The sequence below is a fragment of the Macaca mulatta genome, chromosome 15 (genome assembly GCF_049350105.2).
Source record: "Macaca mulatta isolate MMU2019108-1 chromosome 15, T2T-MMU8v2.0, whole genome shotgun sequence".
Classification (NCBI taxonomy): Eukaryota; Metazoa; Chordata; class Mammalia; order Primates; family Cercopithecidae; genus Macaca; species Macaca mulatta.
In genome coordinates, this window is record NC_133420.1 from 11988675 (window position 1) to 12011122 (window position 22448).

At 39.3% G+C, this 22448-nt stretch overlaps 1 pseudogene; it reads left to right on the forward strand.

Annotated features, from left to right (window-relative positions):
• Positions 1 to 267: 267 nt before the first annotated feature.
• LOC144334838 (beta-defensin 109-like) lies at positions 268 to 5343 on the forward strand (annotated as a pseudogene).
• Positions 5344 to 22448: the final 17105 nt, after the last annotated feature.

Sequence of the window (22448 nt, forward strand, 5' to 3'; positions counted from 1 at the left end):
ATAATAAAGAAAGCAGGTGACAGTAAGACATCCTGAGTCTTTTGGAAATAAATAGCATTCACCTGCTTTCTCATCCATTGAGATATCACCACATTTATGTACTTGTGTGTCCCTGGAAGTTTCTTGTGAGAGATTTAGTTATTCTCTTTTCGTTAGGCTCTACTAACCAAGAACAAATCACAGACTCAGACAGCATAATAAAAAGGCCCAGACCCACGATGTCCAGAGACTCCAGGCTCAACCCACATTGATGCTGGCCCTTCAGCCATGAGACTCCATTTGCTTCTTCTTATTCTCCTTCTTTTTTCAACTCTTTTATCCCCAGGTAAGTTGGTAGCTGATTACTACAAGGTTCTGCAGATTAGAAGGCTATATCCCTGGCCAGACAAGATCCTAGAATCAGTCCTGTGGGTTCAAGAACCTAATATTTACAGCTTCACTAGGACAATAATAGGGAAAAATAGAAAAGAGACTCATTTAGCAGTAGCTCCTGTTGATAAGATTCCATCCATGTTTTTTGATCTAGTGAGTGGATATAATAATGGATGCTGCTGAAATTCAATCCTGTCAGATCAAACTGCCTACATATAAATTTCCATGTCCCACCAAGGCACCTCAAGATACAAAGTAAGAATACAACAGAATGTGACCTCAATGAGATGTCTTTGTGGGACCTGGAAATTTATATGCAGGCAGTTAGATCTGACAGGATTGAATTTCAGCAGCATTTATTATTATATTTGCAGAGGTTGCAGTGAGACAAGATCGCGCCATTGCACTCCAGCCTAGGCGACAGAGTGAGACTCCAAAGAGAGAGAGAGAGAGAGAGAGAGAGAGAGAGAGAGAGAGAAAGGAAGGAAGGGAGGGAGGGAGGGAGAGAGGAAGGAAGGAAGGAAGGAAGGAAGGAAGGAAGGAGAAAGAAAGAAAGAGAAAGAAAGAAAAGAAAGAAAGAAAGAAAGAAAGAAAGAAAGAAAGCATTAGTGAGGGAGAGTGAGTGAGAGTGAGTGTGTTTGGGCCCCTACTGATGATGCTAAACTATCACAAGCCCACACTCAGCCTTTCAACATTTGCTGGAGATTCACTTGTTTCCTTGTTATCTCCACCAAGGGCAGCTTCCTCCTGCTTCTGCTGCTGCAACTCAGCTAGGCACAAAGCATCTGCGGATCCGTTCTTTTTTCAGCAGGGCTTCATCACTCTGAATTTAAGTTAATTAGCTTTTTTTGAGATCTCAGTTCTGTGTTGTAAAATGAAATCTATGATCTATAGATTATCCAGCTTATTCTCTTTGTCAGGGCAAGAGCATTTTTCTATAACTTTCTAAATTCTAAACAAAAGTAAAAGTTCACTTCTTTTCAGAATCCCCACGTGTCAGAAAGTGTTACTATTATCATCAGTTTAGTGATATTTATGGAATACCAAGTTGACTCTAATATCAGCTTTTGGGTTAAATTCTTTCTTTCTGATATGTAGCCTTTGAAATTTTATTTGCTGCAGATCTCTTGGTAGTGAACAATTTTCATTTTTATCTGTCAATTTCATATTGTGATTTTTGATCTGGAAAGACAGCATTACTGAGTACCCAATTCTGTATTAACAGTTATTTGCTCTCAACATTTGTTGATACTAGTTTACTCATTTTTAGTTTTTGCTTTACTATAATAATCAGATAAATATTATTTCATTATAAATTATCCTTTTTTTCAAAGTTTGTATGGTCTGGTGTTTGGTTTTAATGTTTTATAATTTAACTAAAGTGAGTTTATTTTTATATCATCTGTTAGAAATATATTCTTTGAATCAATGGATTTATACCTTTTCTTAATTTCTTTTTGAGAATCTCTTGAAATGGTGAATCCTTTTACACTTCTCTCCCCCCATATTTGAATTAAATAAATGTTAGACCTTGTGTTTCCATGTTACATTCTGGGTATATCATTTAAACATTTTTTTCTTCACTAGTTATCCTCTTACCTGTGTCTAATATATCATTAATAACTTGCATTTATTTAAAAATTTTTTTTTTGGAGATGGAGTCTCGCTCTGTTGTCCAGGCTGGAGTGCAGTGGTGCGATCTTGGCTCACTGCAACCTCCACCTCCCGGGTTCAAGCGATTCTTCTATCTCAGCCCCCTGAGTAGCTGGGACTACAGGCACCTGCCACCATGCTCGGCTAATTTTTATATATATATTTTTTAGTAGAGACAAGATTTCACCATCTTGGGCATGCTGTTCTTGAACTCCTGACCTCGTGATCCACCCATCTTGGCCTCCCAAAATGCTGGGATTACAGGCATGAGCCACCACGCCCAGCCAGACCTGCCCGTTTTTTCTATCATCTATATTGTTTTACTATTGTTTTTACATCTTTGTAATAGTAGATTGTTTCTTTAAACAATTGATACATACCTGCTTAATTATTTCTCCACATTGACAATTTCAATACATCTAGTTTTAAAGGGTTTAGATATGCTATTCATTTCATTAACTTTTATTCATGGTGTCTTGCTTACCTGATCATTTTTAATACTGAACTCATTGTTCATCCTTAACCTGACATCATTTTATGGTCTGAAATGAGAATGCTATTATCCAGACTTCCTCTGTGAAGCTGACTCAATGCTTTAACTCAATATAGAAGTTTCAGCATTAACAAACTGGAACTTCTGATGGCCCAAGAGTCAGTAGTACCATCATTAGCATTACTCATCATAGCAGATCTTCCCAGAAGATCTGGGAAACCCTCACCCCCTCCATCAGCTATCCAATACAAAGTGCCCACTGCTCAAGCTCCAGTTCACAGACTATTTTTGTGTTTGAAAGAGGAGATATTTTAAGAACTTGCCTAACCATTTTCAGGGATAGAAATGTTTCAAAGAGATCCTCTACTATATATATGTTCTATAGCAGCAGTCACTTGAGAGCAGCTCACTTGCAGTCATGGCCAAAAGCCTAAATCTTTCTTTCATTCTAGTCACACCTATTTTGTATCTTTTGGGGATATCTCAGATTCAGATGCATTCATAGTATTCTATGATTTGCAACACTACTATAGATTCTTCAAAATGTTACAACATTCCAATGGTATGTTGGGAGGTATAGAAGGAGAGGAAAAACAATGGGCTCAAATGTCCTCTGACTTCTCTTCTTACAATATGTTTCATTGTTCAAAACTTTTAGAACTATATTAATACAGCATTGACAGTGGGCATTCTTCTTTTCCTTCTGACTTTAATAGGATTGAAGGAAGTGTTTTGCTATGAAATTGCTATGTGGGTTGTATTCAGATAAATTTTGACTTTATAAAGCCAATATTCTCCTCATTATTTTTAAATGCTTACCAGGATTCACAGTATTATTTTCAGTTCTCCCTGTTTAAAGGCATATTTAAATAACTTGATGACTTGGGTATAGTATATATGTTACTCTGCTACAGAAACAGAAAAACCACCACCATATTATATTCTAAGATACTTGGTACACCAATTGCACCATCTTTTTTTCATCTAAGACATTCAATTCTTCCACAGGTGGGAGCACATGAATTAGCATCATTTACTACTCGTAGCTTTCACTACAGACTTTCAGACTTATGGTGCCTAAAAGAAATAGAATACTTCTAGCTGGGTTTAAAAGCTACAAATAAACATAGAAAATATACACTATTTTGAAAGTATCACTTGAGTGTTATGCATGTATTTCAATATTATATTGCTAATTTTAATTGTCCAAAGTTAAAGAGCTTAAACCTCCCCCTCATGCATTCCTGAATCACCCATTATTCCCACACATACATTGTTCGATACAGCATAAACCTAAGTAAATAAAGATGTGGCAAAATGAAAAAAATAAAATAACATTATACCATTCTCATCTGTGAATGGCATCAGTAGACAAATGTGAATAAAAGTAATGTGATTATAATTTTAAAAATCATATTTAATAGGATCCATTTATTATTAAATGAACATTAGGCTACTTAATGAATAATAAATCTTTGACACAATGAAAACTCTTAATGCAGAGTGAGACCAAAATGAAAGTAATAACTGTTTTTCTCCTAACCCTTGCTTTAGTTGGTCTTTCCACTAGACTGTCACTTTAAGGATATTATAATAGCACAAAGCCACCGGCTTTACCATTAGAGAGATCTTCATTAAATTATCTTTGTTGTAATAAAGGTTATCTGGAGGAAATACTGGTCTGGACACAATAATAAATGTCAAGCTTTCTAATATTTTCCACTTTTAGACACAAATTGAAAGGATCATTTATAATGTCAAAAATATACTTTTTTCTAACTAATCTATCCTATGACTAAGACGCTATTAGCAATTAAAGTAGATAGAGCAAATCTAAATGTGGAGAGAAAAAGTAATTTCCACTTGTTTGAACAGATGAAAGCACGAATAAATTGAAAGCCTGAAATATTAGCTTGGGGGAATAAAATCACTCAGGGGAGCAAAAGCAGGATATACCAGCCTTTAACTCTACACTTCCCCCAAGAAAAAATTTATAGATAGCTATGTACAAACCAAAATAGCGCTGGGAAGGTTCAAGGGACCACTTAAGAAACTATAGCAACACAGTGAAGCCAAAAAAAAAAAAAAAAAAAAAAAAAAAGAGAGAGAGAGTGAAAGAAAAAACAAACAAACAAACAAACAAAAAAAAAACAAAAATGAATAGCCATATAGAAAAAACAGCTCCTGAAATCAGCATACCTGAGACAGCAGAAACATCTTTTTTGGCTAGGAACGAAAAAAGCAGAAAGGGACTATCAGTATCAGCCACAAGGTGGAACCACTATGGCCCTCAGTAACCCTCTCTGGCAGAAGACACTGGCATTTTTGCCCTGCAGTAAGCAACAGCCATTTCTGAGAGAAAATCCAGAGGAAAAGATGAAGATGTACCATCCCCTCCCACATCCCTTTTCCCCCACCAAAAATACCGTGACTGTTGTGCCAAACCAGGATCGGAACTACTACCTTTCTTAATCTGCATGTGTCTCTGACATATGAGCAGCAACCATTTCAAAAGCTCCCACATAGAAACGCTCATACTAAATTTATTCTGTTACTTAAGAGTGTTTATGGATTTACATTCCATTTGTGGACTATCTCACTGGATCTTCTTTCCTGCAGTAAGAGGTGGTTTGGGTGCTGCTGAAGGTCATTGTCTCAATTTGTCTGGTGTTTGCTGAAGAGATGTCTGCAAAGTAGTAGAAGATCAAATTGGTGCCTGCCGAAGAAGGATGAAGTGCTGTAGAGCATGGTGGATTTTAATGCCAATTCCAACACCACTTATCATGTCAGATTATCAAGAACCCCTTAAACCTAAGTTGAAATGAAACTGATGTAAAATAAAAATACATCAAAAGTGAAGTTATTTGCATCTAAGAATATTGAAGTATACATATTAAGTACTTCCATCTTGATAACCGTCTTGTGTTTTCACTTATCAACATAAATGAATAAATACTAATTTCAAATATACCCAATACTATTTCTTTGTGAGTCATTAACAGATCTTAACAAAACCTTTAAAAATGAGAAAACTGTTACTTTTGTTTTCCAAGATGGTGGATTGAAGCATTGTTAGCCTGCCTCTTGCACTTGGAAAGACAAAATGGTGTGTAGAGATTCACACTGAACTTTCTTTCAAGAAGCAACACAGGAACTTAACAGGAAAATTGAAATAAGCCACAGACCATTTGAAAGAAGCAGCAGGATGCAGCTTACACCATAAGCTAGGCAGAAAATTTTGAGTTTCCAGGGTGTGAGAGGGGGATAAACTGACTGTAAGATATACACTTCCATTGGGAAACCTATCAATCTAGGCCATGGGGGAAGGCCTTAATCGTACTCAGGGCTGGAGTTGATTCAGTGAAGAGTGACGAGTATATGAGGAGTGGCATTGGGATGTGCTTTGAGTCTCCAGCACGTTCCCAGTTTCTGGCAGGATGGAGGGAAGCCATTTCTGATTCTACCTCAGAGAGGACCTCCCAGAAGTCTGCCAGCTAACTCAAATGGTGGTCACAGGTTGAGAGAACCTCCCAAATGAAATGTTTGATATAATTTTCTGTGGGGACAAACTCCCCAGGCCAGAACTGAGAGGTGAGTGGGACGTGTGATGCAGCAGCAAGCACAGGAGCTGGATGCCCCTGCTCTGCAGGTGGATCAGGAGGGGTTTGGCCTGAAGGCTGCAGTTACTGTCTCAATAGGAGAGGCTTATGGTATGGGTCAGTTTTGAGCTCTGAGTTTAGACTTCTTGAAACTTAGCTAACTACTCCCAGTGGAACACTGTGGTTGTGAGACCTGCCTCGCCAAGGATGTGGGAGCTGGATGGGGCTTACTGCCAAGCTGCTACTCCCCATTCTTCATATGGACTCTCCTTGTGCAGAGGCAGAGGCAGCTTCACTTCTCTCTGGAAAATTACCCCAGTGGCCTAAGAACTGCCTTCCAATTCCCACTGGAGCCACTGCTTGTCCCACACGTAGAGAGCCAGAGCATCACTTTACCTGACCTAGTTCCCACTTGGTTTTGCTCAACCACCTACCCTGGTAGATTAACACAAATAACAGAAGAAACTTTTAGAAGCCCTTTGGCTCTACCCATTCCCTGAGACACCAGAGTACCTCCCATGGGTAACATAAGGCAAGTCCAAATCTCACCACTACCACCACAGCTGGCAGTCTTTTGCAAGCACCACCTCCTGGCTGAAGGCCAACTGACACAGTCCATTAGAGCATCTTGAATTCAGAACATACAATGTCATGACAGGCCAGGGAGCCTCCTCTGCCCTAATTTGGCTCTCTATCACACATTCACACACACACACACACACACGTCACACACACACATCAACCTACTGGCAAACCGAGGTAAACACACACACACACACACACACACACACACACACACACACACCTGCTCAATTCAGGCCATTATCCCTGATGAACATCGATGCAAAAATTCTCAATAAAATACTGGCAAACCGAATCCAGCAGCACATCAAAAAGCTTATCCACCACGATCAAGTGGGCTGCATCTTTGGAGTGAAAGGCTGATTCAACATACACAAATCAATAAATGTAATTGATCACATAAACAGAACCAAAGGCAAACACCAGACAATTATTTTGATACACGCAAAAATGCCTCTGATAAAATTCAACATCCCTTCCTGTTAAAAACTCTCAATAAACTACGTATTGATGGAACATACCTTAAAATAATAAGAGCTATTTCATACAGCCAATATCATAAAGAATAGGCAAAAGCTGGAAGCATTCCATTTGAAAACCGGTACAAGACAAGGAAGCCCTCTGTAACCACTTCTATTCAACATAGTATTGGAAGTTCTTGCCAGGGCAATCAGGCAATAGAAAGAAATAAAGGGTATTCCAATAGGAAGAGAGAAAGTCAACTTGTCTCTGTTTGCAGATGGCATGACTTCCTATTTAGAAAACCCCATCATCTCAACTGAAAAACTTCTTGAACTGATAAGCAACTTCACCAAGGTCTCAAGACACAAAATCATTGTGCAAAAATCACAAGCATTCCATTACACCAACAATAGTCAAGCAGAGAGCCAAATCAACAATGAACTCCCATTCACAATTGCTACAAAGAGTAAAATACCTAGGAATACAATTAGGAGTACAACGGATGTGAAAGACCTCTTCAAGGACAACTGCAAACCACTGCTCAAGGTAATAAGAGAGGACACAGACGAATGGAAAAACATTCCATCCTCATGAATAGGAAGAATCAATATTGTGAAAATGGCCATACTGCCCAAACGTTATAGATTCAATGCTATACCCATCAAAATACCGTTGACATTTTTCACAGAATTAGAAAGAACTATTTGAAATGTCATATGGAATCAAAGAATACCCCATATAGCCAAGACAATCATAAACAAAAATAACAAAGCTGGAGGCATTATGCTAACTTCAAACTGTACTAGAAGGCTACGGTACCAAAACAGCAGGCTACTGTTGCCAAAACAGACATATAGACCAATGGAGCAGAGCAAAGACCTCAGAAATAACACCACACATCTATGACCACCTGATCTTTGACAAACCTGACAAAAACAAGCAAGGGAGAAAGGATCTCCTATTCAGTAAATGATGCTGGGAAAACTGGCTTGCCATATACAGAAAACCAAAACTTGACCCCTTCCTTACACCTTATACAATAATTAACTCAAGCTGGATTAAAGATTTAAATGTAAAATCCAAAACCATAAAAACCCTAGAAGAAAACCTAGGCAATATCATTCAGGACACAGGCAAGGACAAAGATTTCATGACAAAAATGTCAAAAGCAATTGCAACAAAAGCCAAAATTGGCAAATCGGATCTAATTAAACTAAAGACCTTCTGCACAGCAAAGAAACTATCATCAGCATGAGCAATCAACCTACAGGATGGGAGAAAATTATTGCAACCTACCCATCGGACAAAGGTCTAATAACAAAAATTGACAAGGAACTTAAACATATTTACAAGCAAAAAAAAAAAAACAACCCCATCAAAAGTGAGCAAAGGATATGAACAGAAACTTATCAAAAGAAGACATTTATCCAACCAACAAATATATTTTTTAACAGCTCAACAATACTGATCATCAGAGAAGTGAAAATCAAAACTACAATGAGATACCATCTCACACCCATCAGAATGGTGATTATTAAAAAGTTAAGAAACAATAGATGCTGGTGAGGCTGAGAAGAAAGAGGAACGCTTTTACACTGTTGGGGAAACTGTAAATTAGTTCAACCATTGTGGAAGACAGTATGGTGATTCCTCAAGGATCTAGAACCAGAAACACCATTTGACCCAGTAATCCCATTAGTGGCTATATACCCAAAGGAATAGAAATCATTCCACTATAAAGACACATGCACGAGCTGGGAAGCTCGAACTGGGTGGAGCTCACAGCAGCTCAAGGAAACCTGCCTGTCTCTGTAGACTCCACCTCTGGGGACCGGGCACAGTAAACTAAACAAACGCAGCAGACACCTCTGCAGACGCAAACAACTCTGTCTGACAGCTTTGAAGAGAGCAGTGGATCTCCCAACACGGAGGTTGAGATCTGAGAAGGGACAGACTCCCTGCTCAAGTGGGTCCCTGACTCCTGAGTAGCCTAACTGGGAGACATCCCCCACTAGGGGCAGTCTGACACCCCACACCTCACAGGGAGGAGTACACCCCTGAGAGGAAGCTTCCAAAGCAAGAATCAGACAGGTACACTTGCTGTTCAGAAATATTCTATCTTCTGCAGCCTCTGCTACTGATACCCAGGCAAACAGGGTCTGGAGTGGACCTCAAGCAATCTCCAACAGACCTACAGCTGAGGGTCCTGACTGTTAGAAGGAAAACTATCAAACAGGAAGGACACCTACACCAAAACCCCATCAGTACATCACCATCATCAAAGACCAGAGGCAGATAAAACCACAAAGATGGGGAAAAAGCAGGGCAGAAAAGCTGGAAATTCAAAAAATAAGAGCGCATCTCCCCCGGCAAAGGAGCGCAGCTCATCACCAGTAACGGATCAAAGCTTGACGGAGAATGACTTTGACGAGATGAGAGAAGAAGGCTTCAGTCCATCAAATTTCTCAGAACTAAAGGAGGAATTACGTACCCAGCACAAAGAAACTAAAAATCTTGAAAAAAAAGTGGAAGAATTGATGGCTAGAGTAATTAATGCAGAGAAGGTCCTAAACGAAATGAAAGAGATGAAAACCATGACACGAGAAATACGTGACAAATGCACAAGCTTCAGTAACCGACTCGATCAACTGGAAGAAAGAGTATCTGCGATTGAGGATCAAATGAATGAAATGAAGCGAGAAGAGAAACCAAAAGAACAAAGAAGAAAAAGAAATGAACAAAGCCTGCAAGAAGTATGGGATTATGTAAAAAGACCAAATCTACGTCTGATTGGGGTGCCTGAAAGTGAGGGGGAAAATGGAACCAAGTTGGAAAACACTCTTCAGGATATCATCCAGGAGAACTTCCCCAACCTAGTAGGGCAGGCCAACATTCAAATCCAGGAAATACAGAGAACGCCACAAAGATACTCCTCGAGAAGAGCAACTCCAAGACACATAATTACCAGATTCACCAAAGTTGAAATGAAGGAAAAAATCTTAAGGGCAGCCAGAGAGAAAGGTCGGGTTACCCACAAAGGGAAGCCCATCAGACTAACAGCAGATCTCTCAGCAGAAACTCTCCAAGCCAGAAGAGAGTGGGGGCCAATATTCAACATTCTTAAAGAAAAGAATTTTAAACCCAAGAATTTCATATCCAGCCAAACTAAGTTTCATAAGTGAAGGAGAAATAAAATCCTTTACAGATAAGCAAATGCTTAGAGATTTTGTCACCACTAGGCCTGCCTTACAAGAGACCCTGAAGGAAGCACTCAACATGGAAAGGAACAACCGGAACCAGCCATTGCAAAACCATGCCAAAATGTAAAGACCATCGAGGCTAGGAAGAAACTGCATCAACTAACGAGCAAAATAACCAGTTAATATCATAATGGCAGGATCACGTTCACACCTAACAATATTAACCTTAAATGTAAATGGACTAAATACTCCAATTAAAAGACACAGACTGGCAAACTGGATAAAGAGTCAAGACCCATCAGTCTGCTGTATTCAGGAGACCCATCTCACACGCAGAGACATACATAGGCTCAAAATAAAGGGATAGAGGAAGATTTACCAAGCAAATGGAGAACAAAAAAAAGCAGGGGTTGCAATACTAGTCTCTGATAAAACAGACTTTAAACCATCAAAGATCAAAAGAGACAAAGAAGGCCATTACATAATGGTAAAGGGATCAATTCAACAGGAAGAGCTAATTATCCTAAATATATATGCACCCAATACAGGAGCACCCAGATTCATCAAGCAAGTCCTTAGAGACTTACAAAGAGACTTAGACTCCCATACAATAATAATGGGAGACTTCAACACTCCACTGTCAACATTAGACAGATCAACGAGACAGAAAGTTAACAAGGATATCCAGGAATTGAACTCATTTCTGCAGCAAGCAGACCTAATAGACATCTATAGAACTCTCCACCCCAAATCAACAGAATATACATTCTTCTCAGCACCACATCGTACTTACTCCAAAATTGACCACGTAATTGGAAGTAAAGCACTCCTCAGCAAATGTACAAGAACAGAAATTATAACAAACTGTCTCTCAGACCACAGTGCAATCAAACTAGAACTCAGGACTAAGAAACTCAATCAAAACCGCTCAACTACATGGAAACTGAACAACCTGCTCCTGAATGACTACTGGGTACATAACGAAATGAAGGCAGAAATAAAGATGTTCTTTGAAACCAATGAGAACAAAGATACAACATACCAGAATCTCTGGGACACATTTAAAGCAGTGTGTAGAGGGAAATTTATAGCACTGAATGCCCACAAGAGAAAGCAGGAAAGTTCTAAAATTGACACTCTAACATCGCAATTAAAAGAACTAGAGAAGCAAGAGCAAACACATCCGAAAGCTAGCAGAAGGCAAGAAATAACTAAGATCAGAGCAGAACTGAAGGAGATAGAGACACAAAAAACCCTCCAAAAAATCAATGAATCCAGGAGTTGGTTTTTTGAAAAGATCAACAAAATTGACAGACCACTAGCCAGACTAATAAAGAAGAAAAGAGAGAAGAATCAAATCGACGCAATTAAAAATGATAAAGGGGATATCACCACCGACCCCACAGAAATACAAACTACCATCAGAGAATACTATAAACACCTCTACGCAAATAAACTGGAAAATCTAGAAGAAATGGATAATTTCCTGGACACTTACACTCTTCCAAGACTAAACCAGGAAGAAGTTGAATCCCTGAATAGACCAATAGCAGGCTCTGAAATTGAGGCAACAATTAATAGCCTACCAACCAAAAAAAGTCCAGGACCAGATGGATTCACAGCTGAATTCTACCAGAGGTACAAGGAGGAGTTGGTACCATTCCTTCTGAAACTATTCCAATCAATAGAAAAAGAGGGAATCCTCCCTAACTCATTTTATGAGGCCAACATCATCCTGATACCAAAGCCTGGCAGAGACACAACAAAAAAAGAGAATTTTAGACCAATATCCCTGATGAACATCGATGCAAAAATCCTCAATAAAATACTGGCAAACCGGATTCAGCAACACATCAAAAAGCTTATCCACCATGATCAAGTGGGCTTCATCCCTGGGATGCAAGGCTGGTTCAACATTCGCAAATCAATAAACATAATCCGGCATATAAACAGAACCAAAGACAAGAACCACATGATTATCTCAATTGATGCAGAAAAGGCTTTTGACAAAATTCAACAGCTCTTCGTGCTAAAAACGCTCAATAAATTCGGTATTGATGGAACGTACCTCAAAATAATAAGAGCTATTTATGACAAACCCACAGCCAATATCATACTGAATGGGCAAAAACTGGAAAAATTCCCTTTGAAAACTGGCACAAGACAGGGATGCCCTCTCTCACCACTCCTATTCAACATAGTGTTGAACTTCTGGCTAGGGCAATCAGGCAAGAGAAAGAAATCAAGGGTATTCAGTTAGGAAAAGAAGAAGTCAAATTGTCCCTGTTTGCAGATGACATGATTGTATATTTAGAAAACCCCATTGTCTAAGCCCAAAATCTTCTTAAGCTGATAAGCAACTTCAGCAAAGTCTCAGGATACAAAATTAATGTGCAAAAATCACAAGCATTCTTATACACCAGTAACAGACAAACAGAGAGCCAAATCAGGAATGAACTTCCATTCACAATTGCTTCAAAGAGAATAAAATACCTAGGAATCCAACTGACAAGGGATGTAAAGGACCTCTTCAAGGAGAACTACAAACTACTGCTCAGTGAAATAAAAGAGGACAGAAACAAATGGAAGAACATACCATGCTCATGGATAGGAAGAATCAATAGCGTGAAAATGGCCATACTGCCCAAGGTAATTTATAGATTCAATGCCATCCCCATCAAGCTACCAATGAGTTTCTTCACAGAATTGGAAAACACTGCTTTAAAGTTCATATGGAACCAAAAAAGAGCCCGCATCTCCAAGACAATCCTAAGTCAAAAGAACAAAGCTGGAGGCATCACGCTACCTGACTTCAAACTATACTACAAGGCTACAGTAACCAAAACAGCATGGTACTGCTACCAAAACAGAGATATAGACCAATGGAACAGAACAGAGTCCTCAGAAATAATACCACACATCTACAGCCATTTGATCTTTGACAAACCTGAGAGAAACAAGAAATGGGGAAAGGATTCCCTATTTAATAAATGGTGCTGGGAAAATTGGCTAGCCATAAGTAGAAAGCTGAAACTGGATCCTTTCCTTACTCCTTATACGAAAATTAATTCAAGATGGATTAGAGACTTAAATGTTAGACCTAATACCATAAAAATCCTAGAAGAAAACCTAGGTAGTACCATTCAGGACATAGGCATGGGCAAAGACTTCATGTCTAAAACACCAAAAGCAACGGCAGCAAAAGCCAAAATTGACAAATGGGATCTAATTAAACTAAAGAGCTTCTGCACAGCAAAAGAAACTACCATCAGAGTGAACAGGCAATCTACAGAATGGGAGAAAATTTTTGCTATCTACTCATCTGACAAAGGGCTAATATCCAGAACCTACAAAGAACTCAAACACATTTACAAGAAAAAAACAAACAACCCCATCAAAAAGTGGGCAAAGGATATGAACAGACATTTCTCAAAAGAAGACATTCATACAGCCAACAGACACATGAAAAAATGCTCATCATCACTGGCCATCAGAGAAATGCAAATCAAAACCACAATGAGATACCATCTCACACCAGTTAGAATGGCAATCATTAAAAAGTCAGGAAACAACAGGTGCTGGAGAGGATGTGGAGAAATAGGAACACTTTTACACTGTTGGTGGGATTGTAAACTAGTTCAACCATTATGGAAAACAGTATGGCGATTCCTCAAGGATCTAGAACTAGATGTACCATATGACCCAGCCATCCCATTACTGGGTATATACCCAAAGGATTATAAATTATGCTGCTATAAACACACATGCACACGTATGTTTATTGCAGCACTATTCACAATAGCAAAGACTTGGAATCAACCCAAATGTCCATCAGAGACAGATTGGATTAAGAAAATGTGGCACATATACACCATGGAATACTATGCAGCCATCAAAAAGGATGAGTTTGAGTCCTTTGTAGGGACTTGGATGCAGCTGGAATCCATCATTCTTAGCAAACTATCACAAGAACAGAAAACCAAACACCGCATGTTCTCACTCATAGGTGGGAACTGAACAATGAGATCACTCGGACTCAGGAAGGGGAACATCACACACCGGGGCCTATCATGGGGAGGGGGGAGGGGGGAGGGATTGCATTGGGAGTTATACCTGATGTAAATGACGAGTTGATGGGTGCAGCACAGCAACATGGCACAAGTATACATATGTAACAAACCTGCACGTTATGCGCATGTACCCTACAACTTAAAGTATAATAATAATAAATAAATTTAAAAAAAAAGAAATCTATTGGTCTAAAAATAAAATTGATATGAAAATCAATGTTATTTATAAGCAAATAAATGAGAATTAAAATCAAAAAAAAAAAAAGACACATGCACATGTAAGTTTATTGCAGCACTATATACAATAGCAAAGACATGAAACCAACCCAAATGCGCTTCAGTGCTAGACTGGATAAAGAAAATGTGGTACCTATACACCATAAAATACTATGCAGTCATAAAAAGGAATGAGATCATGTCTTTTGCAGGCACATGGATGAAGCCATCATACTGAGCAAACTAACACAGTAACCAAAAAATCAAACACTGCATGTTCTCACTAATAAGTGAAAGTTGAACATTGAGAAAACAAGGACACAATGAGGGGAACAACACACAACATGGCCCGCTGGGGACTGGGGGTGAGGGAAGAGAACTTAGAGGATGAGTCAATAGGTGCAACAAACCATCATGGCAAAGGATACCTATATAACAAACCTGTACGTTCTGCACATGTATCCCATATTTTTTAAATTTAAAAACAGGAAATACTTATGTACATACATACATACACACACACTTTCTTCCCGGATCTTCATTCCTGGTAAGCCAAGGAACCTGGAGAAACACCAGAATTCTGTCCCTCTGAAAATGCAGGACAGGTCTACCTTCATCAGCATAAAATTTTGGACCAAATGTGGTAACTGCAGGTCCACCCCACAATGAGTAACTGAAAATTGAGGCAGTATTTCAGATCCAAAAAAACTGATGAAGCAATTCGTGACACATTTGGGTTGTTTTTGCCTTTTCCTACTATGAAGAATGCTAGTAGGAAGAAGGAAGAACGGTGTACAAATATCTGTTTGATTCTCTGCTTTCAGAATCCTTTGTTTGTTTGTGTTTTGTTTGTTCTTCCTTGAGACAGGACATCACTCCAGTCAGCCAGGCTTTTCCAGTCTGTAATTTTTGTTCTTTCCTTTTGTCAAGTTTTAGAAGATTTTATTTAATTTCTATTGAATTTTAAGGCTTTTTAGATGTGTATGAAAACATTATCTCACATGCTGTGTGTTACATTTCATTTATTTTCATCGTCCCTTTTTTATTTTATTATAGTTTATATTCTAGGGAATATATGCACAAAGTGCAGGTTTGTTACATATGTATACATGTGCCATGTTGGTGTGCTGCACCCATTAACTTGTCATATACATTAGGCGTATCTCCTAATGCTATCCTTCCCTCCTCCCCGCACCCCACAACAGGCCCTGGTGTGTGATATTCCCCTTCCTGTGTCCAGGTGTTCTCATTGTTCAATTCCCATCCATGAGTGAGAACATGTGGTGTTTGGTTTTCTGTTCTTGCAGTAGTTTGCTGAGAATGATGGTTTCCAGCTGCATCCATGTCCCTACAAAGGACATGAACTCATCCCCTTTTATGGCTGCATAGTACTCCCTGGTGTATATGTGCCACATTTTCTTAATCCAGTCTATCATTGATGAACATTTGGGTTGGTTCCAAGTCTTTACTGTTGTGAATAGTGACGCAATACACATATGTGTGCATGTCTTTATAGCAGCATGATTTATAATCCTTTGGGGATATAGCCAGTAATGGGATGTCTGGGTCAAATGGTATTTCTAGTTCTAGATCCTTAAGGAATTGCCATGCTGTTTTCCACAATGGTTGAACTAGTTGATAGTTGACAGTTCCACCAACGGTGTAAAAGTGTTCCTATTTCTCCACATCCTCTCCAGCACCTGTTGTTTCCTGACATTTTAATGATCACCATTCTAACTGGTGTGAGACGGTATCTCATTGTGGTCTTGATTTGCATTTCTTTGATGGCTAGTGATGATGAGCATTTTTTCATGTGTCTGTTGACTGCATAAATGTCTTCTTTTGAGAAGAGTCTGTTCATATCCTTTGCCCACTTTTTGATGGGATTGTTTTTTTTTTTTTTTTTCTTGTAAATTTCTTTGAGTTCTTTGTAGGTTCTGGATATTAGCCCTTTGTCAGATGAGTAGATTGCAAAAATTTTCTCCCATTCTGTAGGTTGCCTGTTTATACTGATGGTAGTTTCTTCTGCTGTGCAGAAGCTCTTTAGTTTAATTAGATCCCATTTGTCTATTTTGGCTTTTGTTGCCATTGCTTTTGTTGTTTTAGACATGAAGTCCTTGCCCATGCTTGTGTCCTGAATGGTATCGCCTAGGTTTTCTTCTAGGGTTTTTATGGTTTTAGGTCTAACATTTAAGTCTCTAATGCATCTTGAATTAATTTTTGTATAAGGTGTAAGGAAAGGATACAGTTTCAGCTTTCTACTTATGGCTAGCCACTTTTCCCAGCAGTATTTATTAAATAGGGAATCCTTTCTCCATTTCTTGTTTTTGTCAGGTTTGTCAAAGATCAGATAGTTGTAGAAGTGTGGTATTATTTCTGAGGGCTCTGTTCTGTTCCATTGGTCTATAGCTCTGTTTTGGTACCAGTACCATGCTGTTTTGGTTACTGTAGACTTGTAGTATAGTTTGAAGTCAGGTAGTGTGATGACTCCAGCTTTGTTCTTTTGACTCAGGATTGTCTTGGCAATGCGGACTCTTTTTTGGTTCCATATGAACTTTAAAGTAGTTTTTTCCAATTCTGTGAAGAAAGTCACTGGTAGCTTAATGGGGATGGCATTGAATCTATAAATTACCTTGCACAGTATGGCCATTTTCACTATATTGATTCTTGATTCTTCCTATCCATGAGCATGGAATGTATGGAATGTTCTCCCATTTGTTTCTGTCCTCTTTTATTTCATTCAGCAGTGGTTTGTAGTTCTCCTTGAAGAGGTCCTTCACATCCCTTGTAAGTTAGATTCCTAGATATTTTATTCTCTTTGAAGCAATTGTGAATGGGAGTTCACTTATGATTTGGTTCTCTGTTTGTCTGTCATTGGTGTATAAGAATGCTTGTGATTTTTGCAAATTGATTTTGTATCCTGAGACTTTGCTGAAGTTGCTTATCAGCTTAAGGAGATTTTGGGCTGAGAGGATGAGGTTTTCTAAATATACAATCATGTCATCTGCAAACAGGGACAATTTGACTTCCTCTTTTCCTAATTGAATACCCTTTATTTCTTTCTCTTGCCTGGTTGCCCTGGCCAGAAGTTCAACACTATGTTGAATAGGAGTGGTGAAAGAGGGCATCCCTGTCTTGTGCTAGCTTTCAAGGGGAATGCTTCCAGTTTTTGCCTATTCAATATGATATAGGCTGTGGGTTTGTCATAAATAGCTCTTATTATTTTGAGATATGTTCCATCAATTCTGAATTTATTAAGTTTTTAGCATGAAGAGCTGATGAATTTTGTCAAAGGCCTTTTCTGCATCTATTGAGATAATCATGTGGTTTTGTCTTTGGTTCTGTTTATATGCTGGATTACGTTTATTGATTTGTGTGTGTTGAAACAGTCTTGCATCCCAGGGATGAAGCCCACTTGATCATGGTGGATAAGCTTTTTGAAGTGCTGTGGATTTGGTTTACCAGTATTTTATTGAGAATTTTTGCATGGATGTTCATCAGGGATATTGGTCTAAAATTCTCTTTTTTTGTGTGTGTCTCTGCCAGGCTTTGGTATCAGGATGGTGTTGGCCTTATAAAATGAGTTAGGGAGGATTCTCTCTTTTTCTATTGATTAGAATAGTTTCAGAAGGAATGGTACCAGCTCCTCCTTGTACCTCTGGTAGAATTCGGCTATGAATCTTTCTAGTCCTGGACTTTTTTGTTGGTAGGCTATTAATTATTGCCTCAATTTCAGAGCCTGTTATTGGTCTATTCAGGGATTCAACTTCTTCCTGGATTAGTCTTGGGAGAATGTATGTGTCCAGGAATTTATCCATTTACTCTAGGTTTTCTAGCTTATTTATGTAGAGGTGTTTTTAATATTCTCTGATGGTACTTTGTATTTCTGTGGGGTCAGTGGTGATATCCCCTTTATCATTTTTTATTGCATCTATTTGATTCTTCTCTCTTTTCTTCTTTATTAGTCTTGCTAGCTGCCTATCAATTTTGTTAATCTTTTCAAAAAATCAGCTTCTGGATTCATTGACTTTTTGAAGGGTTTTTTGTGTCTCTGTCTCCTTCAGTTCTGCTCTGATCTTAGTTATTTCTTATCTTCTGCTAGCTTTTGAATGTGTTTGCTCTTGCTTCTCTAGTTCTTTTAGTTGTGATATTAGGATGTCAATTTTAGATCTTTCATGCTTTCTCTTGTGAGAATTTAGTGCTATAAATTTCCCTCTACACACTGCTTTAAATGTGTCCAGAGATTCTGGTATGTTGTCTCTTTGTTCTCATTGGTTTCAAAGAACATCTTTATTTCTGCCTTCATTTCGTTATGTAACCAGTAGTCATTCAGGAGCAGGATGTTTAGTTTCCGTTTAGTTGAGCAGTTTTGATTGAGTTTCTTAATCCTGAATTCTTGTTTGATTGCATTGTGGTCTGAGAGACAGTTTGTTATAGTTTCTGTTCTTTTATATTTCCTGAGGAGTGCTTTACTTCCAACAATGTGGTCAATGTTGTAATAAGTGCGATATGGTGTTGAGAAGAATGTATATTCTGTTGGTTTGGGGTGGAGAGTTCTGTAGATGTCTATTAGGTCTGCTTGGTGCAGAGTTGGGTTCAATTCCTGTATATCCTTAACTTTCTGTCTCGTTGATCTGTCTAATGTTGACAGTGGGGTATTAAAGTCTCCCATTATCATTGTGTGGGAGTCTAAGTCTCTTTGTAAGTCTCTAAGGACTTGCTTTATGAATCTGGGTGCTCCTGAATTGGGTGTATATATATTTTGGATAGTTAGCTCTTCCTGTTGAATTGATCCCTTTACGATTGTGTAATGGCCTTCTTTGTCTCTTTTGATCTTTCTTGGTTTAAACTCTGTTTTATCAGCGACTAGGATTGCAACCCCTGCCATTTTTTGTTTTCCATTTGCTTGGTAGATCTTCCTCCATCCCTTTATTTTGAGCCTATGTGTGTCTCTGCACGTGAGATGGGTCTCCTGAATACAGCAAACTGGTGGGTCTTGTCACTACCAGGCCTGCCCTATAAGAGCTCCTGACTCTTTATCCAACTTGCCAGTCTGTGTCTTTTAATTGGAACATTTAGCCCATTTACATTTAGGATAATATTGTTACATGTGAACTTGATCCTGTCATTATGATGTTGGCTGGTTATTTTGCTCATTAGTTGATGCAGTTTCTTCCTAGCATCGATGGTCTTTACATTTTGGCATGTTTTTGCAGTGGCTGGTATGGGTTGTTCATTTCCATGTTTAGTGCTTCCTTCAGGAGCTCTTGTAGGGCAGGCCTGGTGGTGACAAAATCTCTCAGCGTTTGCTTGTCTGTAAGGATTTTATTTCTCCCTCACTTATGAAACTTAATTTGGCTGGATATGAAATTCTGGGTTGAAAATTCTTTTCTTTAAGAATGTTGAATATTGCCCCACCCCTCCCTTCTGGCTTGTAGAGTTTCTGCCGAGAAATCCACTGTTAGTCTAATGGGCTACCCTTTGTGGGTAACCTGACCTTTCTTTCTGGCTGCCCTTAACATTTTTTCCTTCATTTCAACTTCGGTGAATCTGACAATTATGTGTCTTGGAGTTGCTCTTCTAGAGGAGTATCTTTGTGGCGTTCTCTGTATTTCCTGAATTTGAACGTCAGCCTGCCTTGCTAGGTTGGGGGAGTTCTCCTGGATGATATCCTGCAGAATGTTTTCCAACTTGGTTCCATTCTCCCCCTCACTTTCAGGTACACAAATCAGACGTAGATTTTGCCTTTTCCCATATTCCCATATTTCTTGGAGGCTTTGTTCATTTCTTTTTACTCTTTTTTCTCTAAACTTCTCTTCTCACTTCATTTTATTCATTTGATCTTCAATCACTGACGCCATTTCTTCCAGTTGACCGAGTCGGTTACTGAAGCTTGCGCATTTGTCATGTAGTTCTTATGTCATGGTTTTCAGCTCTCTCAGGTCATTTAAGGACTTCTTTACATTGGTTATTCTAGTTAGCCATTCAGGAAATCTTTTTCCAAGGTTTTTAGCTTCTTTGCTATGGGTTCGAACTGCATCCTTTAGCTCGGAGAAGTTTGATCGTCTGAAGCCTTCTTCTCTCAACTCGTCAAAGTCATTCTCTGTTCAGCTTTGTTCCATTGCTGGAGAGGAGCTGCATTCCTTTGGAGGGGGAGTGTTGCTCAGATTTTTAGAATTTTCAGTTTTTCTGCACTTCTTTTTCCCCATCTTTGTGGTTTTATCTACCTTTGGTCTTTGATGATGTTGATGTACAGATGGGGTTTTGGTGTGGATGTCCTTTCTGTTTGTTTGTTAGCTTTCTTTCTAATAGTCATGACCCTCAGCTACAGGTCTGTTGGAGTTTGCTCAAGGTCCACTCCAGACCCTGTTTGCCTAGGTGGCAGCAGTGGAGGCTGCAGAAGAGTGAATATTGCTGAACAGCAAATGTTTCTGCCTGATTATTCCTCTGGAAGCTTCGTCTCAGAGGGGTACCCGGTTGTGTGAGATGTGAGGTGTCAATCTTACCCTAGTGGGGGTGTCTCCCAGTTAGGCTACTCCAGGGTCAGGGACCCACTTGAGCAGGCAGTCTGTCTGTTCTCAGATCTCAAACACCATGCTGGGAGAACCACTACTCTCTTCAAAGCTGTCAGACAGGGACATTTAAATCTGCAGAGGTTTCTGCTGCCTTTTGTTTGGCTATGCCCTCTCCCCAGAGGTGGAGTCTACAGAGACAGGCAGGCCTCTTTGAGCTGTGGTGGGCTCCACCCTGTTTGAGCTTCCCCACCACTTTGTTTACCTACTCAAGCCTCAGCAATGGCAAGCGCCCCTCCTCCAGCCTTGCAGCCTCCTTGCAGTTAGATCTTGGACTACTGTGCTAGCAATGAGGGAGGCTCTGTGGGCGTGGGACTCTCCAAGCCAGATGCGGGATATAATCTCGTGGTGTGACATTTGCTGAGACCCTTGATAAAGGACAGTGTTAGCGTGGGAGTAACCCAATTTTCCAGGTGCTGCGTATCACGGTTTCCCTTGGCTAGGAAAGGGAATTCCCTTCCCCCTTGCACTTCCTGTGTGAGGTGATGCCTCGCCCTGCTTCGGTTGTTGCTCTGTGTGCTGCATTCACTGTCCTGCCCCCACTGTCCAACAAGCCCCAGTGAGATGAACCCGGTACCTCAGTTGGAAATGCAGAAATCACCCGTCTCCTGTGTTGCTCACGCTGGGAGCTGGAGGCTGGATCTGTTCCTATTCGGCCATCTTGGAACTGCCTCTCATCGCTCCTTTAATGAACAAAAGGTTTTAGCTTAGATATCTTCCTGTTTGTCAAGTTTTTCTGATTTTGACTTTTCCAAATATGCTGTCATATACAAGAAACCCTTGGATATAAAATTCCATGAATATTTCTCTTTTCTTGCAGTCATCACTTCGGTGGATGTCATCAATTAATCTCTGGGTTATAGCATGTTTTCTTGAAAGTGTTCTGCAGTCTATTTTGGACATTGAGAATTTCATCAAACTTAAGTGAATATTTCTACAAATTGAACGCATAGTCCCTTTTGATGCTTTAGTATTTGCATATATTGCTTCCACAAGACCATTTCATGCAAAGACTTGTCTTGTCCCCACAGCCAGATCATTGCAACATGATATAGAATCAATTGGTCAAAAATGGGAAGGTTATCTCTGGAATGTCTATTTGACTCCATTGATCTCTCCATTTTAATTAAGACACAATATGCTGTGTTAATTACATAACATCACTGCACATTCTCAAATCAAAAAGTGTAGTTCCAACTTCTTGTCGTTCAATTGCGGAAAGAATGATC